General features: G+C 36.6%; 1 long non-coding RNA gene across 1 annotated transcript in view; it reads right to left on the bottom strand.

Annotated features, from left to right (window-relative positions):
* Nucleotides 1-925: 925 nt before the first annotated feature.
* The window catches only part of LOC143663120 (uncharacterized), a 31,475-nt gene continuing 5,179 nt past the window's right edge, over nucleotides 926-27,221 (bottom strand). Inside the window, exons 3-8 of the long non-coding RNA XR_013165820.1 lie at nucleotides 25,933-26,013; nucleotides 25,591-25,733; nucleotides 6,002-6,090; nucleotides 4,976-5,077; nucleotides 2,094-2,185; nucleotides 926-1,069 (exon numbers count right to left, since the gene is read on the bottom strand). This is a non-coding gene — a long non-coding RNA (uncharacterized LOC143663120). The remainder of the gene's footprint in view (nucleotides 1,070-2,093; nucleotides 2,186-4,975; nucleotides 5,078-6,001; nucleotides 6,091-25,590; nucleotides 25,734-25,932; nucleotides 26,014-27,221) is intronic.

Raw genomic sequence — 27,221 nt, forward strand, 5'->3', positions numbered from 1 at the left:
TGGTCATCATTGCCCTGCTCTAGCTCACCGGAAGCAGCTAGTCAGCGCATGGCTGAAGCCTAAGGAGACCTTCAAGCCCGACTTCAGTCACCCCCGGAAGCTGACTGATCTACGCATGGCCAAAGCTTGAGGAGCTGTGCACCAGCTTAAGTGTCCCCTTCCCCTTCCCTGTAAGTGCTACTGTGGCCCCCTGTTCTTGCTAATCGGGTTCCTGATCCTCCTGCATTTCCTAGCCACTGCCCAGAGTGTGCGTCTCCATTCCTCCCCTGAGGTTAATTGTATCTTCATGCGGTGCAACCCCTATAGCCAACACCATGCACCTCACTCCTCTTTTTCTGCTCAACATGGTCATAAGCCCTTCCAAGGGGAATGATGCCTGTCAGGCATGCCTCGTGACCACCTAAGTTGGACAAAATGTGGAAACTACCATAGTTGTCTATAGCCAGTATTCATGCCAGGGCAGTTCTCAGACCTGCATTCTTAATGAAACCCAGCACTCTATGTGCACCTTAAAGGAAGGTCCCCCTGTATGCTATAATCCCACCTCACCAGGTCAAGTAATGCTATACTTACTGTTCTATCAAGGAAAAACTGTTGCTACTGCCCCTGAAGGAAGCCCCATAGTATGTCTAACCTTCAACACATATACGATGCTGGACTTTACACACCTGATTGTAAGCTTGCAAGATCATGGTAGGGAGCTCAGCAGTCAACTCCAGCCGCCAGCACAGGTTTCAGGGACATTTAGGACATTTATTCCTTGCACCCAGGTTCTGTACAGTTTTAACCCCACCAACTTAAGGAGCTCAGCATGCCCAGTCCTCCTGGTAGACAGGTGTACACAGTCCTGGGGATTCCCTAACTGGGAGTCGGGGCCAACATGCTGACGAATGGCATAGGGTCCCATCCTGCTACACTGGGGAACGTGGGCCCGTCAACCAGTTCTAAAAAGGACCCTTTACTCCACTTACTTCAGACAAGAGTCAGACCTTCCCAGACCCATCCAGAACCTGTTTGTATAGCTGGCTGAGCAGATAGCTTCCTCTCTCAATATCATCTCATGTTATGTCTGTGGAGGCACAAGAATAGGAAATCAGTGGCCATGGGAAGCCCAGGAATGAGTGCCCACAAACCTAAGCATGACTCTCTCTGAATTCCCCAAGCCTCAGGGCAGCCAGTGGAATCTAGCTACTGCTATGGTAGGGAAACATTGTGTGGCATGATGGGGCTCATTATTCACACCAGTTGGTGGGCTCCTATGTCTAAGACAGCAGGTGTACAACAAAAATACCAGGAGAACTGCTTGGAAAGGGAATGAACATGACAGCCAATCATCCCCTTTCCCTGTGCTTAATCTGACTACATATTGGGAGGATGCGAGCATCCTCGGCCCTTGGCCGGCCCCTGCAGGGCTCTACTGGATATGTGGGCAGACAGCCTATAGGCAGTTACCCGCTAGGTAGACTGGGTCATGCACAATAGGAACCATCAGACCAGCCTTTTTCCTAGCCCATCTGGCATGGGGAGGACAGCTAGGATACCCTATGAGAGTGAGCCCCAGACAGAAGAGAGGAGTAAATGCAGGAATAACCATTGGGTATTGGAAGGATAATGAGTAGCCCCAGAATGAATAATCCAGTATTATGGACCTGCAACCTGGGCCGAAGATGATTCCTGGGGCTATAAAACTCCCATTTACATGCTCAACCGCATCATCCATTTTCAAGTTGTATTGAAGTTAATAACCCACAGGACTGCAATGACCCGGAACTCCCTGGCTGATAATCAGGACAAAATTTGAGCCACAATCTATTAGAATAGACTGAGTCTAGAGTATCTCCTAGCAGATGAGGAGGGGTTTGTGGAAAGTTTAATTGGACTTATTGTCTCCAAATAGATGAACAAGGGAAAGTTATCAGGGAACTAGCCTATCAGATGAGTGAACTAGCCCATGTGCCTTGTACAGACATGGAATGGTTGGAGCTCAGGTGATCTATTCAGAGGGTGGTTTTCTACCTTTAAGGAATTCAAAACCCTGATCACCAGTGTCCTAGGCCTTCTAGGCATGTGCCTCCTTGTGCCATGCCTCTTACCACTCCTGACAGGTGGTCTGCAGCACTCCATAGAGGCTCTGGTAGAAAAGAAAACAATGGTCCAGGTCCTGGAAGTGTGGAAATACTGATACCTATCACAACAGGAAAATGAGATATAAGCAATGCAATTGTTCACTAACATGAGCAAGCATCAAGGTGAGGAATGCAGCAACAAGCCCCTCCCCCACTCCCCAGTAACTCAGCTTTCACAACCCTTCCTAATTCTGGCCACCAGTGAGTAGTCACTCACCTTCCTCAAGTGTAACCAGTTGCCATATTAGGAAGATGCTACCAGCCATTCTGTCTATAAATACCTTGTATCAGCCCCTGATCAGGGCTCAGGCTTTCAGAGGCTACTCAGCTGAGCCCTATGGCCATTGACTAACAAAACCTACTTCCAGGAACTTTGGGGTTTCGATTTGAGTTCATTCTGTTTCTGTGTAACGTTCCTGGAGGCTTGGAGCCTCTTTGCTGGTTTCACGTGTTGGTCTGAGACTGTTATGTACCACAGAAAAGTCGTGCTCATTTAATATAATCTTGTGGGTGCAGGCTTACTGTTGGTGGGAACTTTTAATTAGATTGTTCCATGGGAATGTGACCCACCCAAGACTGGATGGGACCTTTTGATTAGATTATTCCCTTGTAGATGTGCCCCTGCTCATTCAAAGTGGGTCTTAATTAGTTTCCTAGAATGCTTAAGAGAGCAAACAGACATTTTGGAGAGGCAGAAGGAAAGTGCCCCAGCAGAAGCTGGAAAGACCCAAAGAAGCTGAACCAGCCATTTGAAACCAACACTGAAGGGCCAGCAATTATTTGGATATCCATTTCATGTGACAGAGAAAACCGGATGCTGCCTTTCCTCCAGGAAGGTATTCTTTTGTTGGTGCCTTACATTTGGGCAGTTTCACAGCCTCAGAATTATAACTTGGACCTTATAATAAATCCTTTTTATAAAAACCAATCCATTTCTGTTATATTGCATTTTAAAAGTCTTAACAAACCTAAAGAAGATTTTCGTTTAGTTAAAAATGTGTCAATGAGGTAGTAGTATATATATGCAGTCTTTAATCAGTTTAAATTGACCTTCAAGTTACTTCTATTTTTAGGCTTTGGTAAACTGAGGCACCATCACAATTACCAATAATTTGTTGAATCAAGGTTCTACCATACCTTCTGATTTTGCCTTTCTAAAATTAGCTCTTCTAAGTCCTTAACCTTACTTTTGAGAGTACTTTCAAGAAACAGAAAAAGTATTTTTGCTCTTTAGAGAAATTATAGTTCAGGAGTCCTTAGTCTATCTCCATAATTTAGCCTCGATTATCTAATCCTTCAACCCCCACAGCCCATTACACATGGCTCTATATGCCTTCTATATACCTGAATACCACTTGTGGAACTGATTCAAATTGATTCAAGTTATTTTTCATTGAAGTTTTTTTGCCACTATGTTTTATTTTTCTTTTCTTTTGTTTTTATTTTGCAGGGCAGGCACTGGGAATCCAGCCCAGGTCTCCAGTATGGCAGGCGAAAATTCTGCCACTGAGCCACCATCGCACCATCTACCACTATATTATAAATTAGTACAAATCTATACTGTAAAAGTGAAGAGGATTTGATTCCCAGAGGCTGCCCATGCCAAAAAAAAAAAAAAAAAAAGTGAAGAGGAAAAAGCAATCAATATAACCTGGATAATTTTGAATCCCAGCTCTAGCCAAAAGAAAAAACTGCCCTATCTTGCATTCACATGTATCCACATGCAAACACACACACACACACACATGAAACATTACTATAAATATATGCTTTAATTTTTATTTATTTCACCTCTATTATAGCTTCAATGCATTGTATATTATTTCTTATTGCCCATTTGAAATCATATATTTGTAATATTATTTAATAATTTAGTAATCATATTGAATTTTCTTTTATCTTTCAAGTGAATTTTTAAATAATGTGAACAATGTATGCATTGTTTTTTTATTAAAGGTAATGGCAGCATTTTCTTTGCTTGCTTAATTTTGTCCCTCATATTCAAAGATTTGAATACACTCACTTTAGAAACATCATGAATTCAATTCAGGGCATTAGAGGAGAACATATGTTTTTGTACTGTCTCCCACTCTTTTCTTTACTATTCTGCTTGAATCATAACTGACACCATGCAGTATCGCTTAGAAAACTTCTGCTGAAGGGCAGTGCTATGGTGGAGAGAATTTTCCCAGTTGACTGCCTTTTGTAGACCATCTTTGTTCCAGGTCACTTATTTTGTGATCGATGCCATTCAAGGAATTCTTTGTAACACAGTGCAGCACCACAAACATAAAGTATAAACCACCATATCTTCCTCAGGAGGCATCCATTTTTTGTCTTAATAGTCAAATAGATAAAATGTTGCACTCCAGTCACGTGTCATCTGGACTTCTGCCATTGAGTCTCCCCAAAGACAGGCCTAAGGCTCATTTTCCCAATCATCAGCTTAAGGGGATTCTCTGTTTAAACTTTCCCCACTGATAACATTGAAATACACAAAGTTTCAAAAGTGTCATATATTTTTTATAATTATGAGATAGATTATGTTACATTCCAAATGCAATAGAAAAGCTTCAAATTTCCTAAGTTCAAAAGGATAAAGCTAAAAAATTTACTTTTATATTTATATGAAGCACAGAGTATACACAAGCAACTAAGTGCAGTACTTTTATTCATTTATTCTACGTATTCCTCTCAATAGGAATTTATACTCTCTGGGCACAAAATAATTATTTTCAAATGGGACAAAATAAAATACTTTAAAACTAAAGACAAACTATAAACTAAATTAAACTGGGTCAGCTTTGAGAACAATGAAACTGTTTCTTGAATCACAGTTTTTTACTTACCTTATTATTTACTCATATGTTTTCATATCTTTTTCTCAGGTTAACAAAGAACAGTTAGTTGAATTCTTCAATAGGCTTCTCATCCAGATCACTGCAAATGGCCTGTCAAAGAGTGTTTGTAACTCTTCAGTCAGCAAAGGAGATAAACAATGAGCCATTTGATGTTTCATTTATCAGCTCTGTTTATCATCACTTTCTTGCTTGATGTGCTGTAGCATTAGATCAAAAGCCATGGTCATTGAATCTTTTTGGCAATTAAAATATCCAAATGCCAGGATCCAGATTCAATTTTATTTAATACCTACACAACATTTTGATTTGTGATTTACATTATCATAGTTCACTTTTAATCTATCCAGTGAAAATTTATTATAATGGCTATTATAAATTAATTTATAGGACTCAGGAAAGGTATTTTGAGATAGAATGACCTTTGCAATAACTCAGGGAAATTATAACAGAGCATTAAAAGCTAATTCAGATTTTGTTTAGAGCAACACTGAGTATTATCATTAGGACTTGTTTCTATACTAACAAAATGAAATAGATTCATTTAGAGCACAGTCTATGCATTGATATATGAGAAAATTATCATCTATTTGTGTCGATAATGTTGGTCCAAATTTAAAATAAATATCATGGCACAATGAAGCTACCTACCAAAAAAATCAAGGATGTGCCATTCAAAAATAAAAGGAATTCCTTGTGCCCTATTCAATGATTCATACATTGCATATAGTCAGTTTTGAGGATTTAATAATGTCTCTCACAAGACATGTTCAAGTCCTCATTTGTAAATAGGATCTTCAAAGATTCTATAAATATGAGGCCAAATTGAATCACAGTGGGCCTTAATGCAATAGGACTGGAGTTTTTATAAAGTAAAGGAAATTTGAACATAGAAGAGAGAAGTCACAGGATGAAACTAAAGAAGACAGATAGTCATGTGACAGAGGAAGACATTGATTGTCAGCAAGACACCTCTGGAACACTACAGACTAAAGAGAAAGCATGATCTACCAATACCTTGATTGTGGATTTCTAGCCTCCTGATCTGTGAGACAATAAATTCCTGTTATTTAAGCCAGCCAGTCTGGGTATTTGTTATAACACTCCTGGAAAACCAAAACAGGATAATGCTCTAGATTACCAAAGGAGAATATCATATCTGAAAAACCAAGAACAACAAAGCCATGACTTTAAAGTAAAAAGCAGTGAGTTGATTGGATATCTAATGATTCTATTTAATTAAGAAAGAAAGGCTATGATTTCAAGGCACATACTGCATTTTATAACATAATTTTAAAAGCCACATAATTTGAAAATTTCTTTTATAATTAGGTAGAAAAGAGCTTATGAAAACAATTTTCAACACCTAAATTAATGTAGTTAGCCAAAAGTTAATTCAGAATTTAAAATAATTGTTCAGGTTCTTTTCTTGTAATGAGTGGCATATATATATATATATATATATATATATATATATGATTTATTTATATGTATACATGATATATATGTTAATGCTGTATAATGGGCATTTCTTTAAAAGCTCATTGCAAAACAAATGGCCCTAACTAAAGTGTTGTAAAATATTTATTCTTTGTGAACTCAATTATTTTCCATAATTCTATAACCATGCTTACTTTATCACTAATCTATGAGACCAATGAGCCAGAAAACAAATCACTGATAAATACCACATTATATTCAACGACAAACAAACACTGTTCTTGCCTCATAATGGGTGTTCAATGACCATTTTTGAGTGAATGAATATATCAAAGTATGTTAAACTGTTAATGTACTATAAAATCATGGACATGTACGTATATGCATTTGGGCTTATATTAATTAAATATGCTAAACTAAACTTTTTAGTTGTCTTTTCAAACATTATGCCAAACCCAAAAGTTAAAAATAATTGCAATTTAATTTGATGTAGTCAATGATTATATGCTTGTATACTGCTGAAATTGGCACTCAAAAGTTGGAAGAAGTAAAATAGCTTGTGTGTTAAAGTGTATTACTCCAAGTGGAGAGAGTAGGGAAAACAACAAAAAGACTAAGAATAAATTTCTCAGAAAATATAATTATGTTCTTAGAATGATATTGGGATTTGTTATGATTTTAAAAGTAACCTCAAGTTATTTGACTCTCTTCCCATATGGTGGTAGGATCTGATCTAATCATCTACATCTGGAATCCGGGCTAGTCTTAGGTGACTCACGTGTAGTAAAGTGACACTGCATTGGGTGGTTTGAAGTTGTATGTACCCCAGAAAAAAACATGTTCTTAAAGAATATCCTTTCTTGTGGTTTTGAACCCCTCGTAAGTAAGAGCTTTCGATGAGGACATTTCAGTTACGGTGTGACCACCACCTCATTAAGAATGGGTCTTAATCCTACTACTAAAGTCTCTTATAAGAAAATGAAATCCACACAAAGGAAGAAAGCCACTGAAGCAAGAAGGTGAATGCAAAGATATGTGGAAAAGAAAGGAGAGACCAGCAGACACAGCCATGTGCCTTGCCATGTGGAAGAGGAACCAAGGATCTTAGACAGCAGGTGTTTAGGAAGAAAGGATCACCTTGATAATACCTTGATTTGGACATTATCCTGGATTCTAACCCTGAGCAAGTAAATTCCCCTTTTTTAAAAATGAACCATTTCATGCTAAATGCTTAAACAGCCTAGGAAATTAAAATAAATTTTGTTACCAGGAGAATGAGTGTTGCTGTTGCAAATACCAAAAGAACTGTAAATGGGTAGAAACTGGAAAATTTGTGATGCATTCTATAGAATAGGCCTAAATTGCTTTGAAAAAACTGTTGATAGAAATGTGGATGCTAAAGGCATTTCTAATGAGACCTTAGACAGAAATGATGGATGTGTTACTGGAAAGTGGAAGAAAGGTGATCCTTGTTTTACAGATGCAGAGAACATCACATTCTGATGCCGGATGGAAAGCAAGATTTGAAAGTGATGAGTTTGGATATTTCGCTGAGGAGAATTCCAAACTAAGTATGGATAAAGTGCAGCCTGATTTCTCCTTGTAGTTTATGATAAATGAAACTAGACATTGATGACTTGGGCATTTCTGGGCTTCTAGAAAATGAATCCTAAGAGAATAGTGTTTCATGTGAGGGTTTAACCAAACATGGATAAAGTCATCCATTTCAATGTAAGTCAGGCTTGGAAATGTAGTTTTCCAGGAAGGATCTATGGAAAATTCTTTTGTCTGATGGTTTGGGCCCCTGTGTAACAATTTAAAGCTGAAAAGGTTTTGGAGATCTGTATGAAAGGAACCACTCCCAGCTTGGACTAAAAGGACAGAAAAGGGTGTGACCACCATGGAAGCTGAAATCTAGACCAAAGACAGTCTCTCTTGCCAATAGAGTGGGCCCACCCACATGTGGGAAGGATGAGTCTACCCTGATGCCTGGAGGGGGTGGGCCTTCTCTTGCACTATTTAAGAAAAACACTACCATCTGACTGTTCTCAGAACTTGTAGCCTGTTTTCTAGGGATTAAGAAGCATCTGACTATCACCCAATGCTTGGAGAGTGTGGAGACCTCACCACAGTGTTTGGGGACAGCAAGGCTGCAGTACAAATGCTTGGACGGGGTCGAGCTGTTGTACCAACAGGACTGAAGGACAAAACATTGTTCTGTAGATGACTCTCAGACTTGATATCTAATGGTGTCTGCCTACTGGGTTTGGGAGTTGTTCAGGACTCATGACCCTTGTTTTCCTTCAAATTTATCCCTATGGAAATAGGAATGTTTATCTTATGCCTGTTCCTCCATTGAATATCAAGGCAAATAACTTGTTCTCTAGGTTTCACAGGTCCACAGACCGGAAATTAATGTGCCAGGACAGACCACACCTATAATGAATTATGATGAGACTTGTACTAAGCATTGTTTCTGAATCATTTCCTAGTATTTGCTTTAACCATCTAAGAAACTAAAACAGTGCATGACTTCTGAAACTAGCAATAACTTAACATATAACTTCCACTTCATTTCTGGCACAGTCACTTTTGAAGACGTGAGTCGCCTTATAAGAAGTTTTATTACCATAAGGATACTATATTTGAAGAAGCCTCAGCAGCATGGATGGCTCCTATTGTTGATATTTGTCAGCAGTCCCAGCTGAGCCCAAATTTTGAGCCCTTTAAGCCCAGGCTATAGACTTTTATGTCTAAATAATTCCAGTCCCGGAAACTTTGAATCATTTCTGTCCATTCACGAAACCTTAATATTGAGGAACAGAGATAAGCCATGTCCACCATGCCCTGCACGGATTTTTTTTTTTTTTTTTTTGTGGAGAACAAAAATATTTATTCACGATCTTGCAAGAACCGGTGCCTACTTGAAAAATGATGGCCGGCACACTGAGCAACTACTGCACCAATTCTTGACCTCAAAATATCCATAGACATACTAAAGTGATTATTTAGTTTAGATATTTTTTTCTTTTACGCCACTAAGTACAGGGTTGTTTATTAATTAATTAGGCCCCTGGAAAATTAAATAGGTCCCTGGAAAAAAAAAACAGTCCAAATGAATGAGAGATAGGAACTGATTTGAATAAACTGTGGAAGAATTCATGAAGGGGCTCATTTGCTCATTTGTAGGAACTGTTGGGGAATTTTCAGTAATGAAAATGGGAATTGATAAATACATTAACACAGGACATGTTTAGCCAAACAACAACAACCTAAATCTGGCTACAAGGTAGGGCACATGCAGAAACCAGTGAAAATTCTGGTCAGAATGATAATTTGGTATGAAGTTATGGAGGAGTTCAATAGTTTATAATTTTGGATATAATATGGTATGCAGTGTAACTTTGTTCTAGATTTCTTGGGGTTTTCCATGTACAGTATCATGTCATCTGCATGATAATGAAAATTATGAAATTTCATTTCATGTCATCTGCAAATAATGAAAGTTTTACTTCTTCTTTTCCAATGTGGATGCCTTTTATTTCTTTGTCTTCCTTGATTGCTCTAGCTAGAACTTCTAGCACAATGTTGAATAATAGTGGTGAGTGTGGGCATTTTTGTCTCATTCCTGATCTTAGGGGGAAGGCTTTCAGTCTCTCTCCATTGAGTACGACGCTGGCTATCCATTGTTCATATATTCCCTTTATCATATTGAGGTAGTTACCTTTGACTCCTATCTTCTGGAGTGTTTTTATCAGAAAAGGATGTTGAATTTCGTCAAATGCTTTTAAAGCATCAATTGAGATGATCATGTGATTTTTCTCTTTCAATTTGTTAACAAATTCCCATTTTCATTACTGAAAATTCCTCAACAGTTCCTACAAATGAGTCCCTCCATGAATTCTTCCATGGTTTATTCAAATTAGTTCATGTCTCTCATTCATTTGGACTATTTTTTTCCAGGGACCTATTTAATCATAACAAACAACTCTGTACTTAGTGGCATTATAAAAAAATCACATTAATGAATTTTCTTATGTTGAATCATTCTTTCATTCCTGGTATAAACACCACTTGGCTGTGGTGTACAATTCTTTTAATGTGTTGTTGGATTCAATTTGCTAATATTTTGTTGAGAATTTTTGCATCTATGTTCGTTAAGGAGATTGGCCTGTAGTTTTCCTTTCTTATAGCATTTTTACCCAGTTTTGGCATTAAAATGATATTAGCTTCATAAAATGAATTAGGTAGTGTTCCTTTCTCGTCAAATTTTTGGAAAAGTTTGAGCAGGACTGGTTTTAGCTTTTTGTGGAATATTTGATAAAATTCTCCAGTGAAGCCACCTGTCCTCTGCTTTTTTGTTGTTGTTGGAAAATTTTTGATGACTGATTGAATCTCTTTACTTGTAATTGATTTTTTGAGAGCTTTTATATTTCCTGAGTCAGCGTAGCTTGTTTCTGTGTTTCCAGGAATTTGTCCATTTCATCTATGTTGTCTAGTTTGTTGGCATATAGTTGCTCATAGTATCCTCTTATGATTTCTTTTATTTTTTCAGGGTCTCTGCATCCCTTCTCATTTCTGATTTTGTTTATTTTTATCCTCTCTCATTTTTTATTTGTCAGTCTTGCTAGTGGCCCATCAATTTTATTGATTTTCTCAAAGAACCAACTTTGGTTTTATTGATTCTTTCTATTTTTCTTTTGTTCTCCCCTTCATTTAACTCTGGTTTAATCTTTGTTATTTCTCTTCTTCTATTTGCTTTGGAGTTAGTTTGCTGTTCTTTCTCAAGTTCCTCCAAGTGAAAAGTTAAGTCCTCAATTTCTGGTCTTTCTTGTTTTTCAATATAGGCATTTAGGGAAATAAATTTCCCTCTCAGCACAGCCTTTCCCACATCCCATAAGTTCTGATAAGTTGAATTCTCATTTTCATTCATCTCCACATAGCTACTGAATTCTCTAGCAATTTCTTCTTTGACCCACTGGTTGTTTAAGATTGTGTTATTTAATGTCCATATATTTGTGAATGTTCTTGCTCTTTGGTGGTTATTGGGATCCAGCTTCATTCCATTATAATCAGAGAAAGTGTTTTGAATAATTTCAATGTTTTTAAATTTATAAATATCTAGCATATGTGCCCAGCATATGATCTATCCTGGAGAATGTTCCATGAGCACTAGAGAAGAATGTATATACTTGTGTTTTGGGATGCAATGACCTATATATGTCTGTTAGGTCTAATTTATTTACCAAGTTGCTTAACTTCTCTGTTTCCTTGTTAATCTTCTGTCTGGATGTTTTATCTATAGAAGAGAATGATGTATTAAAAACTCCTACTATTATGGTTGAAATATCTATATTTCCCTCCCTTCAGTTTTGCTAATGTCTGTCTCATGTACTTTGGAGCTTCTTGATTGGGAGCCCATATGTTTATGATTATTATATCTTCTTGGTGAATTGTCCCTTTAATTAATATATAGTGCCCTTCTATATCTCTTATGATGTCTTTACATTTAAAATCTATTTTGTCTGATATTAGTATAGCTACTCCTGCTTTCTTTTGGTTTCAACTTGCATGGAAAATCTTTTTTCATCTTTTTACTTTCAATCTATCTGTATCCTTGTGTCTAAGATGACTCTCTTGTAAGCAGCGTATAGCTGGATTATATTTTTTTATCCATTCTGCCAGTCTATATCTTTTGATTGTAAGTTTAGTTCCATTAACATTCAAAGTTATTACTGAAAAGACATTTCTTGAGTCCACTATCTTATCTTTTTTAAATTTTATTTGTCAGATCTATATATTTTTCCCTCTTTCTTTTTTTTTTATCTTTTAAGTTACCCCTTACTGGTACTCTTCAATTCTGTGTCCTTCTCCAGATGTCCTTCTCCTTTCTTTTTTTAACTGGCAGAACCCCCATTAGTATTTCTTGTAGGGCCAGTCTCTTGTTGACAAATAATTTCAGGATTTATTTCTCTGTGAAAATTTTAATCTCTCCCTCAGTTTTTGAAGGACCGTTTGGCTTGGTATAGCATTCTTGGCTGGAAGTCTTTCTCTTTGGGGATCCTACATGTATTATACCACTGCCTCCTCACCTCCACGGTGCCAGTTAAATAGTGTGAACTCAGTCTTATGTGGTTTCCTTGGTATGTAGTAGATCTTGCCACTTTCAGAATTTTCTGCTTCTCTTCAACATCTGACAGATTGATTAATACTTGTCTTGGGGAAGGCCTATTTGGAATTATTCTGTTTGGAGTTCACTGGGATTCTTTGACTTGTTTATTTATGTCCTTTATAAGATTTGGGAAGTTTTTCCCCATCATATCTTCAACTACTGTTCCTAGTCCTTTACTCCTCTCTTCTCCTTCTGGGACACCAATGATTCTTATATTTGTTTACTTTGTTTTGTTCATTATTTCCCTGAGATACAATTTAAATTTTTGCATCTTTTTTGCCATTTTCTGTTTTGACTGTTTAAAATCAGTTATCCCATCTTCTATATTGCTTATTCTTTCTTCTGTCTCTTCAAATCTGCTGTTGTGTGCCTCTAATATGTTTTTTATTTGGTAAACAGTCTTTAATCTCTGTGCTATCTGCCATTTCTCTATTCTTTCACATTTCTCTTTTTGCTCTTCTACTGTCTTGTTGATCATCTTTATGTCATTAGCCACCCCACTTATTTTATTAAATAGAGTTACATGAATCTCTTTTATGAGTTGTTCCAACATCTGTGTCTCCTCTGGTGTTTTAATTTGGTCATTAGGCTGGGCTATATCTGTCTGCATTGTGATATGCATAGTGATCTTTTGTTGTTTTTGACACATCTATATATCTTGATTAATTTACTTTGGGAGTTAATTTCCTTCAGGAGTTCAAAGCCTTGTGTTTGCAGGGTGAATGTGTAGCAGGATGCAGGGTGCGGGGTGGGGCACAACAGGGCAGTGATGCATTGTGGCACAGGCATAGGTGCAGGTTGGGATGTTATGCTGGTGCTTGTGAAAGTGAGCACCCAGAAACCAGGGAGGAAAGGCACAAAGGTCTGGGACACGTAACCCTGGCGTGCACTTGTCTAGGGTGCAGGAACCTTTGTGCACAGGTGCAGAGCTATGGCAGTGGATTGGTGCTATGCCTTCATGGGCTGGGGACAGTTGTGACCCAGCCGGCTGCACAGCTCAGGGCTTTCTCAGAGCTGGGAAGCATGACTGAGTGCCGTGCACATGCGTGGGTCTAAGAGTGCCATAAATTGATGTTCCCAGAGTTGAAGGACGTGATTGCGGGCTGTGCACATGTGCGAAACTAGGAGAGCTGTAAACTAATGTGCAGAGCTCATGGGGGTGGGGTGAGGTTGTGTGATATGGATGGGGCAGGTGTAGTCTGGGTATGGATCTTGAGCCTGCAGCCTTTTTGGGCTGGCAACAGCCTGCAGGAAGCAGGAAGGGGCAGGTAGTGCTCAGGAGGGGTATAGGAAATGTGGAATGGCCTACACTTGGGGTATGGGTAAGGGGTGAGTGCATGTATTGGGGGTGGTGGGTCTTAGGACTTCGAACACAGTAGAGTGGGGACGGGTGACAGGGTTCAGGTGGGTGAGGTGTAGGGTGAGTCGCTGGTTGCAGGGCTGAGCTGGTGAGGGTAGTGCATTCAAGGAACATGGCTTGGCTTACTTCCTAGTCTATATCTCCCCATTTGAGGGCTTCTATGGGCTCCATGCTTTTGAGTTAGGCTCCAGTTTTCTGCTTCTTAATTCTTCAGCTTTTGCAACTAGGACTGCCCTATGTGGTGCACAAGGCTCTCCCAGGTCAGTTACACTCTTGAATCACCATCTCAGTTGCCCTCCCATCCCTTCTCTAACTTTTCTTTGGAGCAGGGCTGAACTCCATCTACCCTATTCAGCCATCTTCCTGGAGCTCCATTTATAATGAATTTACCATGGATAATATTTAACAGAAAAGGAAAATTTACAAAGGGCAGTAATAGTAATAGTCAAAAAATCTAAGGGCAACTTTCTAGCAACATTAAAGGAATGATTAGTATAGAAACACTTTTCTATTGTCTAAATATTAAAAAAAAATATTCCTGGTAATATTTGAATCTTGAATATTTTATCTGGAAGCACTGGACTTGGTAAAAGTGATGACCAAAAAAGACAACTCATAATGGCAAAAAGTATAGATAGGAACAAAATATAATCTATGAATTAGATCCTTGATGCATATGATATGGAGAAGAATTTACTATGATTAACATAATTTTATGAAAATGAAAATAATAATGTAATCCAAAAAGTCTTCAAATATTGTAAATATAGAAATATTGCAACATGGAATATAGAAAATATGCGAAATATTGCAATATAGAAAAATAATGAAGGGAAAATTAGATAAGTGGACTTTCCTAAATATTTTTAAGAAAACTTATTAAAGTTCACATGAATCTAATTCCAGTATTGTATTTACAAAAACAAATTCAAATATGCATTGTATGCATTTATGTAATTTAATAACCATCAATAGACATAAATACATACTCGGTTTCTACTAATCAAAAATATAAATTGGGAAAAGATATTTTTTTGGCCAAGCCAACTGAAAACTATCAGAATGAATAAAACAGCAACTCTCAAGAGAGTGGAGAACCAGGAATTCTCTCACACATTGCTGGAAAAGCTGTAAGATTATCAATTTTCTGGAAATTGTTTTGCAGTATGTGCATACTTTCTGATCAAGCAATTCTAACTGCTGTCCACTAGAAAAATCTTGCTTAAGCCTGATAAAATTCCAGTTTATATCTTTTATCCAAATGTCTTATTTGATTGTATCCTAAAGTGTCTCGTTTAGATAATCCATTTCTTCAGAGAATTATTACTGGATCACTGAGACTAATTTTTATGAAAAGTGCTATTCAGCTTCTCAGCCTGTCAGCTGAGCAACACATGTTCCTCTGAAAGTGAAGTATTCCCAAATGTTGGACTCATCGTTGTTCAGTTCTCTTCTCCCTCAGATTATGGATTCATAATTCTTTCTGCCCTGGCATCCCTCTGAGGCTTTCCACTGATTTATTTTTCTTGATCCAGCTTGTTCAGATATTCCTAGTAAAATAGTTCTGCTAAACGATCTCGTCTTTAATTTTAAAGATCTACCTTCCTCTAGTTAATTTCACATTTTCATACCTAAGATTTTGGGGACATGTCTCTCTTTTGTAGACTTCATTCATTTTTCTTACATTTCTAAAGCATTCATGGGATTAAGACATTTCCCTGTTTCAAATTTTTCTACGCATTACCCTTTCATAAAAGACAAAGTTCAACTTCTAAGACACTCTGTACATGGCAGTTTCCAATTTGGCATCAGCCTCACCTGTTGTAATTGCTCCCTACAAAGTCTAACCTTCAACTAAAGTGAATTTATCACATTTCTTAGCCTACTCCACACTTGTTCTGGTCTTCTTTCCCTCACATATGCGATCTCCTTGGTTTTAATAACTATCAGTCATTATTGGCTTAAGAAAACCACTTTTACCCTTGAAGACCTACAAATAGTATCACTTAAGCTCATGGTATCTCATCTATTTAATGTAAATAATAATATTTAGTTTTAGGAGGTTTTGAATGAATTAAAGATAATCTATACAATGCTGGACTGAAAGCTAGCATATAATAGGATATCTTAATCATGCCAGATTTTATATTTTGTTTAATTTATCTCCTCTCTTCCATCATAGACAGTGAATTCCTAATGGACAAATAATGCGCCTTCTTCATATTTGTATCCATAGCATCTAGCTCACTGGTCTGTGGAATGTAGTCAGTAACAATTAATGGTGTGATGTGAAAATAAGGCAAATTCTTGTTATAAACAGTATTGCCAACAGAATTAGATAGTTGAGAAAACTAGAAGTCATATTACATTGTTGATAATATAGTATTAAGTTGGCTATAAATGTTACCCTCTATTCAATTTCCAATATAATGTCTCATGCCCCCATACTTCTCAATTCAGTTGTCTGAATTTTCAAAACCCTTTCATTTGTCTTATTCCTGTAATGGAGGTGTGGTGGTTTGAAACTGTATATGGCTCACAAAAGCATGTTCTTAAATTTAATCCATTCCTGTGAGTATGAATCCATTATAAGTAAGACCTTTTGGTGAGGTTGTTTGGGTAAGGTGTGGCTCAAGCTAGTCAAGATGGAACTTAATCCTATTGCTGGAATCATTTATAAGTGGAATTAAATACAAAGAGAGAAAGAGAAAGCCACAGGGAGCAAGACGCTGTAATTCAGTGGGGCTGGAAATGAAGGGAGAGACCAGGAGACACTGCCATGAACTTTGCCATGTAACTGAGGAACCAAGAATTTCCAGGAGCAAGTCCAAGAATGCTGGATTTGGGGAAGAAAGTATTGCCTTGATGATGTCTTGATTTGAACTTTCCTTTAGCCTCAAAAGCATGACCAAATAAATTCCTGTTGTTACACCCAACCCATTTCATCATATTTGTCTGAATAGGCTAGGAAACAGAAACAGCAGGTTAAAATGAAAATAGTTTATCATCTCCCTGGGGACAAAGATGATTCATGTTTTTGGTTCTATAGTCTAGCACAATGACTGACAATATTACTTAATAATTGTTGTACTATTTGATAAATGAATACATATATTGATGAATGAATGAAAGCTTTTATATTTTTACTCTTGTCATTCTGCCGTATTAAACTGCTAGGCCTTTGTTTGGTACATCATTTGGTTGTCTGTGTGTTTTCATAAAATACTTTTAACCTCAAGTATGGCCCATAAGTTCAGTTTTCTAATTATTTTCTATCTGAGAACAGTGAAAGGCAGCTATTCATATCTCTGCACACACACAAAATAGAATTTTGTGGAAATTGCTCAATTTTTTTGATATTGTGTATTGTATTAAAGAAACATGAAACCCATGTTTGCTTTCCTGAAATGACTAGCCATATACTTAAAGTTTGGTGATTTCATTAAGATAGATCTCATTATTAATGATATCATCTTATCTTTTCATAAATAATGTGTTTTCAATAGATTTATAAATTTATATCTGGAAACATTTTCTGTTTTTTTTCTTTCTTCTTTGAGAGCTCCTACTAGCTTTATATTGAATTCTTATCATCTATCTTTCCTAGCAATCATGTTCTTTACATTCATTTTTATAGCACTGTATTTCTCAGTTTTCTTTTCAGTGATTTTTTAAAGCTTATGCACCATGTTCCTGAATCTGTTTGAAGTAATGTTTATTCTAGTGTTTTAGCTTAAAAAATAAGACTCATTTTTCTTTCCCAATTCCTTCATGAACTATTCCAGCTCAGAATTTATCTACTTCTTTGCTCTATGAAACCTCACTTGAACCTTTGCCTTTGCATTTTGTAGTATAATAGATACCCTTTTGTGGAACTCTATTATACTCAAGCATGGAGCCTAGAGTTCTTTAGTCTTCCTTCTCAACATATTCTTTTCTTTTATTCAGATTTTACTGTGGAATTTTAGCCTATAATATCCAATTTTGACCAATAGCTTCCATGTTACTTTGAATAAAGCAAAATACTTATTTTTTCTATAACATATTCGTTCTTACAACTTTACTTGGATTCAAAAGAAAAGAGTTGCATATGAAGCTTTTATTGTTCTTTTTTTCTCCAGAAGCTCCAGTGTAATGAAGGTTCTTACTTTTAAGTTTTTATGTCCCATTTGTATTGTTTGAAGTAGTGGGGTACAACAAGAATGATTATTACAAATATATAGGTTTTAGATTAGCATGCTGTATTGGTCCCTTAATTCAAAGAAGAAGAAGGAAGAGGAGGAAGAGGGGGAGGAAGAAAAAAGTTTCTGCCATGTAAGCATGGAATATTTTTACTTGATCTCCTGTAGTAATGTAGAGTTAACTATAACAAGAGGTTTCAGAAATATTAAATGAATGAAACCATAAAGCATTTTAAAATGAATTTCATTTAAAAATTGTTAAACCTGGGCATTCAAAATATTCTAACCATTGGGAATCGATTACATAGAAAATTATAGCTATCTGCATATTTTAAGTGTAAATATTGCAACAAATTTTGCTGGATGTGTATTTTAAGTTTAAAATGGAAATAATGCTAAGGAATGAAGAGCTCACTTGAAAGCTAACCATCACTAGGAAACAATTGTTGTGGACATATTTACCTAAAAGTTCATGCTAAGAAAAGCACAAAAATATAGATGCATTTATTCATTGAAAAATAAATATTGAGTTTGTCTAACTCAGGGGCAGAGTGTTCCATAAGCTAGGTGTCATTCTTGTCTATGACAGTACAAACAAATATAGACTTGTCTTCCCATGATATGCATACATTGTAGTGAAAAAAATGATGTTAATCATCAGAGCTCTGGATTTTCTCAACATGTACCTAATATCTAAAATCTAGAAAATAATTTGAAACTAAGATATTTCTAGTAGGAGTATTTTAAAACATTTATCACATTTCACTCTAATTTTTATATATACTTATAAGGCATTTACTAACAATTAACTTTGACCTGTGTTAGCTTCCCTGATTCAGCAGTTACTCAGATTTGTGAATTAGGGAAGTGTTACCTCACTCTCCTAGACTTTGTTTCCCTCTTTTTTAAAGTAGATGTAATAATAACCAATATTTTTAAAGTATGTTTTATGTGACAAAAACTCTGCCTAACGGATGGGCCATGGTGGTTCAGCAGGTAGAGTTTTCACCTGCCATGCCGGAGACCTGGGTTCTATTCCTGGTGCCTGCCCATGCAAAAAAAAAAAAAAGATTGCCTAGCACATTATAAGCATTGAACCATTAATTCTTTATTTATACAGGGAAAAGGCTAGTTCTAACTCTATCTCTATCTCCATCCAAATCTTTCTCTATATCATTTATAAATCGATATCTATTCATATATACACACACACATACACATATAAAAATAAAATGCTTAGCACAGTGTTTTTGCACAGAAAAGTTCAATCAGTATTAACTGATTATAGTATATATCATTATGTATTGAATTTTGTAAGTATACAAACAGAACAACACATTTGCATCTAAGTTTTTATATTTTCTTCAGACCACAATAAATCTTTGTCAATAATATTATTTTGAAAAATAAAGCCATACGGATTAAATACCTACATCAAGGTTCTAGTAAGCGAGGAGTGGCAAGTAAAGAAGTGTTAAAAATATGTACTGAAGTTATAAAAACTAGAGTCCACATTTATATTTTTTAATATATATTTCTTTCAGTTTTAGTTCAACCATGACACAGTAATATAATCAGGAATCCCCAAACTGAGTCTCCCTCCTTTATCTCTTTTTACTTTCAATTATTTTGGTTTTGATAGTTTTTTTTTTCTTTACTATTACCTCTTGATTTTTTAGAACATGTCAGTATAGCTTGATTTAACATTATGGAAGACGAAGATTTACCTCTCTGTAGTAGGCAGTATTTTAGCCCCGCTAACCTTCACCTCTACAGTCATGCTTAATGCAAATATTAATTGCAGGGAAAAAAAGGACTTTCTAGGTGTAATCAATGTTACCATGTTACTAAAAATAGGGAAATTATCCTGAATTATCACGGTGAGCCCAACCCAATCAAATAAGTCTTCCCACAGGGAGATTTCTTCTGGCTGAGAGTAGAACAGGACATCTAAGCATTACACCAGAAGGGAAAGTGAGACAGATCTGAAACATGAAAATAACTCACCTGCTGTTGTTGGCTTAAAGATGGAGAAGACCAGGTGGGAAATATAAGAAGGGAATTAATTCTTCCAACAACCAGTGAGCTTGGAAGAGAACTATGAGACTCAGATGAGAACTATGGCACCAGCCAATTTTTAAATTTTATTCTGCTGAGACCCTGACATACTGGCCAGGCTTGTGACTTCCAAGACTGTGAGATAAGAAATAAGTGTTTTAAACAACTAAATTTGTGATAAAGTATATGGCAGCAATATAGAAAACTAGTACAATAGTAAACAAGCACAATTTCCTTTAAACAACTCTCACCCTGCTTCTACTCCACACACAGGCATAAAATCCATTCTCCCATCCTACCAATAAGTGCATATTTTTCAGTTTTTCTATTTCTTCTTTATGTTCAGCCCATGTCTTCTTCATGTCCTCCCTCAATTTATCGATTTCGTTTTTGAAGAGGTTTTCCATTTCTGTTCGTATATTCAGCATTAGTTGTCTCAGCTCCTGTATCTCATTTGAACTATTGGTTTGTTCCTTTGACTGGGCCATATTTTCAATTATTTGAGCGTGATCTGTTATCTTCTGTTGGCGTCTGCGCATTTAGACAGATTTCCCTGGGTATTGGATCCAAAAGTTTGGAAGATTTTTCTGTGAAATCTCTGGGTTCTGTTTTTCTTATCCTGCCCAGTAGGTGGTGCTCGTGGCACACGTTTGTCTGCGGGTCCCACCAGTAAAAGGTTCTGTGGGACCTTTAACTTTGGAAAACTCTCGCCGTCCGGGAGGTTCGCTAGCCGAAGCGGCTTGCGCGGGCCCGGGGTCCGAACGCAGGGAGGGTTGCTGGCCGCCGCAGCGGGGAAAGAGCCCGTCCGAATTTCCTAGTCGGCCCTGGGCAACAAGCGTGGCGGGAGGGCGCCAGCGGCAGCGGCCCGCCCGGGAGAGTGCACGTTCCCGGGGAGTCACAGGTTTGGAAGGGGCCTCCCCCACCCGTCACCTTTCTCCGCGACCTGGGGATTTCCGCTCCAATTCTCTCAGTTGGTCCGGGGGGCCGTGCGTGGTGTGGGCGCCAGCCGTCTTTGTTTCAGGGGACCACCTCTCCAATTCTCCCAGCCGGCCCGGGAAGAGGGAAGGGAGTGCCTCCGGCCGCTTGCCGCCCCACCCGGTGAGGCCCGCGTGCCTCGGTGATCTCACCCGAGCTGCTTCTCTCAGCCAGCCAGCCGTTCCAGGATGGGGTACGCTGTCTTTTTTTTCTCTGTTGTGGCTTTGGGAGCTGTTCTGTATCGTTTCTACTCCCCTAGTAGCTGTCCTGGGGAAGAAACTAAGATCTGCGCATCTTACTAAGCCGCCATCTTCTCCGGAAGTCAAGTGCATATTTTTAATAAATAAATCCTCATTTTTTACATTACTATATGTCTTGATTGCTAATGCTGCCAGAATGCAATATACCAGGAATGGGCCGACTTTTATAAAGGGGATTTATTGAGTTATAAGTTACAGTTCTGAGGCCATGAAGAGGTCCAAATTAAGGCATCAACAAGAGGATAATATCTTCACTTAATAAAGGCAGATCATGTTCAGGGTTTCTCAGTCACGTGAGAAGGCACATGGTGACATTAACTGGCCCTTTGCTCCCGGGTCTCATTGCTTTCAACTTCTGGTTCTGGAGGCCTCCTCTCTGAGCTTCTGTCTATCTCTAAGCATCTCCAAAATCTGCGTCTGGTTTCATCAATCTGCTCTCTGTGTTGGCTCTTTTAAGGACTCCAGTAAACTAATTAAGACCCAGCTTGAATGGCTGGTGGCCACATCTCCTTGGAAATAATCCAATCAGAAGGTCCCACCCACCATTGGGTGAATCACATTTCCATAGAAACAGTCTAAGCAAAAGATCCTACCCACAAGAAGTCTATACCCATAAGATTGGATTAGAAGAGCATGATTTTTCTGGGGTGCATAACAGTTTCAAACCAGCACACTATGACAACATAAACTTTTCACATCCAATTTATTTAATAACTGAGGATTAATCTTTATTTTTCAAGTTCAAATATTTGTTATCCCTAGAATTAAAATGATCTTTTCTCAAGACTTCTGCCTCCTGCTCAGATCTCAGATAGAATATAAAAATTTATCTTCCCACTTGAAAAAAATGTCTCAAAGGAAAGAGAAAGGAAGAGAGAAAAAGAAAGAGAGAGAAAAAGAGAAAGGTGGTGGGGAGAGAGAGAGAGGAGGAGGAGGAAGAAAGGAAGGAAAGAAGGATGGAAGGAGGAAAAGAGAGAATGAGATAGAAAATAAATGAGAGAGAAAGAGAAAACAGGAGAAATATATGAAACAAGTTTTCAATACATTAGGCAAAAATGTTAGGACTACCTAAGAAAAGAGAAAGAAATGAAGTGAGTCCTATGATGTAGAATGTAGAAACAGGAACCAGGTAGAAACGGAAGTCCAGGGAGACCAAAACTAGGCAAACCAAAAAAGAAAGAGTTTTCAGGAAAAAGTACCAGAAAGGAGAAAGCTGTACAGCCAGAAAGTTCTGGAATGCTACATAACAGCAACACAAAGGATGAATCTCAGATTAATTATTGAGTGAAAGAATCTAAAATAACACGAGTATATAATGTAACTTCATTTATTTAAATATCTAGACAAATGTGAACTAAGATAGAGTGACAGAAAGCAGATCAGCAATTGTCTGGCAGGTAAGGTGGCATGGAGCAATTTTCAGTCATATTACTCTGTGGTGATATGTGATTCCTACATTTCTAAAGTCATTTCAGGTTCCAGATGTCTGCTCTATTTCCGGACCTCATATATCTATTCCAATCATAATAAGGGGAAGATAAAAGCTTCCCCTTCCCCTCTTCTTTTTAAATTTTTCATGGGCAGGCACCAGGAATCAAACCCGGGTCTCTGGCATGGCAGGAGAGAACTTTGCCTGCTGAGCCATCGTGGCCCATCCTTTCCCTTCTCTTAATGGCACTTTTCACAAGTTTCACAAATCACTTCTACTTAAATCTTTATCAGTAAGAAATTGGTCATAATTTATTTTCCATCCTTTAAGTTAGTTCCCTTTTGTTCCAACTCTTGTTTTCCTCTTTATTTATTCTCTCCTTTTGGTAGAATGCATCTATCACTAGCCTCCCAGAAAATATAAATGTGTATAACTGTGTTTTTGTTGTTGTATTTTGACTTCATATACATGGAAATGTTTTTAGTATATGTTTACATTTCATTGACAGAGTGACTGGTGAGATTGCTATGTAGAAATTTCCTTGATTTTAATTACCTGATGCTCTGTCCCCTAGCTTCTTTACAGAGGAAGCAGAATCATTCATTCTTTCCTACAGAAGTGACCTGTTTCAGTTTTCCTACCTGAAATATTAATGAATCTTCACGTGTTATCATAAATCATTGCTGTGTGAATTAAATGCTGTCTCTACAGCTCTGATGGGGAAAAAACAACTGGAAGCTTGTGCCTGGTCTCTTCTGGACTCCACCCTAAGTGTGTTTTATCTTTGCTGATTTTTAGTATGTATTCCGTCATTGTAATAAACTGTAACCATGGGTATATGTATAACAGCTTTCATGACTTCTTTGCATCCTTCTAGTGAATAGTTTAGTCTGAGTATGTCTTTTGGGGCCTCTAATGCACATGTTCTCTAGCTGTTTCTTTGCCATGTTTGAGTTTTCCTTAGTTACACAGTGAAATTTGGCCTTTTGCTTATTTTTTAAAGTGAAATATTGAAGGAGTGATTGGAATCTTTGAGCTTATGGATGAGGCCTGTGTACAGTGTGCTTCAGCAAAGGATTATCATGCTGGTGATGCCAGTGGGACATTTTTGTTGTCAGGTATCTTTGTGATTTTTTTCATGAACAGATCAAATTCATTACAGAAATATTTTCCAATTGTTTGTCTTTGAAATTATATGCTGTTTTAATGAAGAATTCTTAGTTACTTATTTATTTTTACACTCTGAAAAAGATAAACATGCCCATTTTCTGTTTATATGTGGAAGAAACAGAGTGATGATACTTGGATTTTTAAACCCGCATAGTTCAGTTTTGCAATGAATGTTCTTTTATTATTTTATTTTATCAATTAGCTTCATTTTTGCTTCAACAGAATCCAGTTTACCACCATACTCTAAGCTTTATGGGAATTCTGGGGTGCATATTAGATTCTTTCTCAGTTTTCACCATTTCTTCTTTTTAATTTTTAGTATTTTATTTTATTTTTACCATTCCTTGATTTGAATTTAACTTTCCTGGGATTGCTTAATCAGAAATAACTTCCACTTCCTTCCATCATTCAGTATTATTATTATTTTATCTTCTCCACTGGTTTATTTATCTTTTGGAATGTATTCCTTTAAAAGTATACCTGTTAGTTTAGATTTTAATCATGCCCACTCAAAGACATATTCAGGTTCCAAACTCTGGTCCTTTGAATATGAAATGATTTATAAATAGGATCTCTGAAGATCTTATTAGTTAAGTGGTGTCCCTAATGTTGAATTAACCAAATATGGCAGAAGTCCTTATCAGGAAATGAAATTGGGCACAGCAGAGGACATCACTGGAAGAAGAGGGAAGCCAATGGAACCTAGAGCAGATAAAAGACATCTCCATATGCATCACCATGTGACAGAAAAGCCAGAAACCCCAAAGCTTGCTGTCCAGCCAGAAGATACTGACCTCAGGAGGAAGCAAGCCTTCTAGTCTCTGAAATCATGATCCAGTAAATACCTGTTGTTAAGCTAACCCATTTTATGGTATTGGTTTTAGTAACTGGGAAAATAAGATAGTGGCATTTAATAATTTCATAAAGATAAGCTTTTGTTCAGTACACTACCTTTAACCTAAAAATTTTTACTTTATGATTTGAAAGTGCCAAAGAAATAAAAGAAATAAAATCTTATAATTAATTAATATACAGGTTAAAACAGGGACCCTCATTTGGTCTGAATGCCAGGCTGTGATACAGTACATATAGTACATGAATCATCTGGAGGGAAATCGTGAGTACCAAGTACAAAGCACCTGAGAATAAAGCCTATTTCTTCATTTTTCCAAGAGATTGTAATAAATCTATGTTTACTCATGCTTGTTATATCAGTGACAGTTTATATTATTATAGATGGCAAAATATTACCAAATTGTAATTTTCTTGAGATTGAGACTGACCATGACAATATTTAAGTTCATATCTCCCCAAAATTCTCTGATAAATTTTACAACCTCCTTTTTAAAGTTGTCAAAGATAGATGAATCATTACATGTTTGTTTTCTAAAAAGACAAGTGTACAAAGTGTACAAAGTGCCAATCTTCTCTGTGATGAAGGGGCCATCAGTAGTCTTTTCTCAGTAACATTAATTAGAAATTCTTGTTCCGATAAGTCAGAGAACTCAGACTAAAGTAATGTGAATAAAATAGGGCTTATTGATGGAATGTATTTGCTCACCATGGTTTATCTCAATGAGGTATCTGTAACACTTTTACTTTTGTTGCTTCTGTTATTCATACGCAGAGTTCTGTCCTCATCCTCTTGCTATAGCATCATGACCATAAGATATATGCTGTGTCTTTTGTCGTTCACATTTGCTTCTGGGCATAAGGGATGAAAAAAAAAAAAAAGGCAAAAATTCCTTTTTTCAGGAAACTTTAATTTATTGATTGTTTTGTCTATTTATTATTTTTGGAGCAAAAGGAAAGAAGGTTTATTCTTATATCTCACTAGCTAGAATTGCTCACATATCTAATATACAACAGATCAAAACAAAACAAAGAAATGAGATTGCCATACTTTTTAGAACACTGGCCTGGGGTAGGTGTCTCCTCATTCTGAAATCAAGGACTCCCCAGCCACTCTTGAAACAAATTGTCACTGTATAAAGGGAAAACAAAGGGAGGATTACCTTGGAGATAAAACATAATGTGTAATACAGCATAGTTTTGAAAAAAAGCATATTTTAATCTGCTTATTTAGATAAATATAAAGATTTAATAGTAACGTAAAATGTATTGGAAATGGATGTTTTAAAAAGCTCTTTCATTCTGGGATTTTGTTGCCAAAAATTACATGTCTCCTTCCTAACTGGATGCTTATAAAAATATAAATGTTTCAAAACACAAAATTAAATGTATACCTTATTAAAATCAGGGATTATGGAAAATAAGTAACCAACTAAAGACATAATTAACAAAGTTACGTGGATCAGATAAAACAAAGCATCACGATCTAATAAGCACCAACAAATGAATTATTTTTATTTATAGCTATATATATTTGTGAATTATGCTTTACATCACTTTTAGTCATTAAACCAAATATTGAAGTAATTTGATCTGAGATTTAGACTTTTGAGTTATTGCAGCATAAATCATTAAAATAGGATTTTAAATAATAATGAGAAATATTCAGTCAAAATGATGCTCTAAAATGTGTTGCAAATACTAGTAAAGACTCATAAATTATCTATATTGGGATAATAATATTGTGAAAATTAGAAGTATTTTTATTCCACTAACAAATTATGTTAAAACTATTATGAAATAGCATTTGCTTTAGTCTAGGAAAAGCACGTTACCTGTCAAACGTTATCCACTTTAAATTTTGCTAAAAATAAAAAATACCTGAAGCCAAAGTTAAAAGCCTTAGTTAAAGTTTATTGAATGACCTTGAAAGAACCAGAGATGGTTGTTACAAGTGCTTGGTAAAGAAAAGCATTATCCAGCCATTACATCCTATTAGCTCTATAAATATAATCATTTCCTCTTTATATTATAGGTAGAAATTGTCTAAATCTGTTAGAAAATACAAAGAGCTTTATTTCAAATATAAAGAGTGATTCTTAGTAATAGTTGCTTGGTCTGTTGATTTGTTACCCTTATCCCCAAATAAATTTTATTGATTAACTCATTTTCCTTCTTTCTCTTCTCTTCTCCTGTCCTCCCCTCCCCTCCCCTTCCTTCTTCTCCCTTCCTTTCTTTTTATTTCTTTCATCTTTTAAGGAGTCACATTTGTTTAAATCATAACCTCTGATTATTACTGGAATTATTTTACTAACCAGCTACTTATTGCTAATGAATTAA

Source organism: Tamandua tetradactyla, chromosome 19 (genome assembly GCF_023851605.1).
Source record: "Tamandua tetradactyla isolate mTamTet1 chromosome 19, mTamTet1.pri, whole genome shotgun sequence".
Classification (NCBI taxonomy): domain Eukaryota; kingdom Metazoa; phylum Chordata; class Mammalia; order Pilosa; family Myrmecophagidae; genus Tamandua; species Tamandua tetradactyla.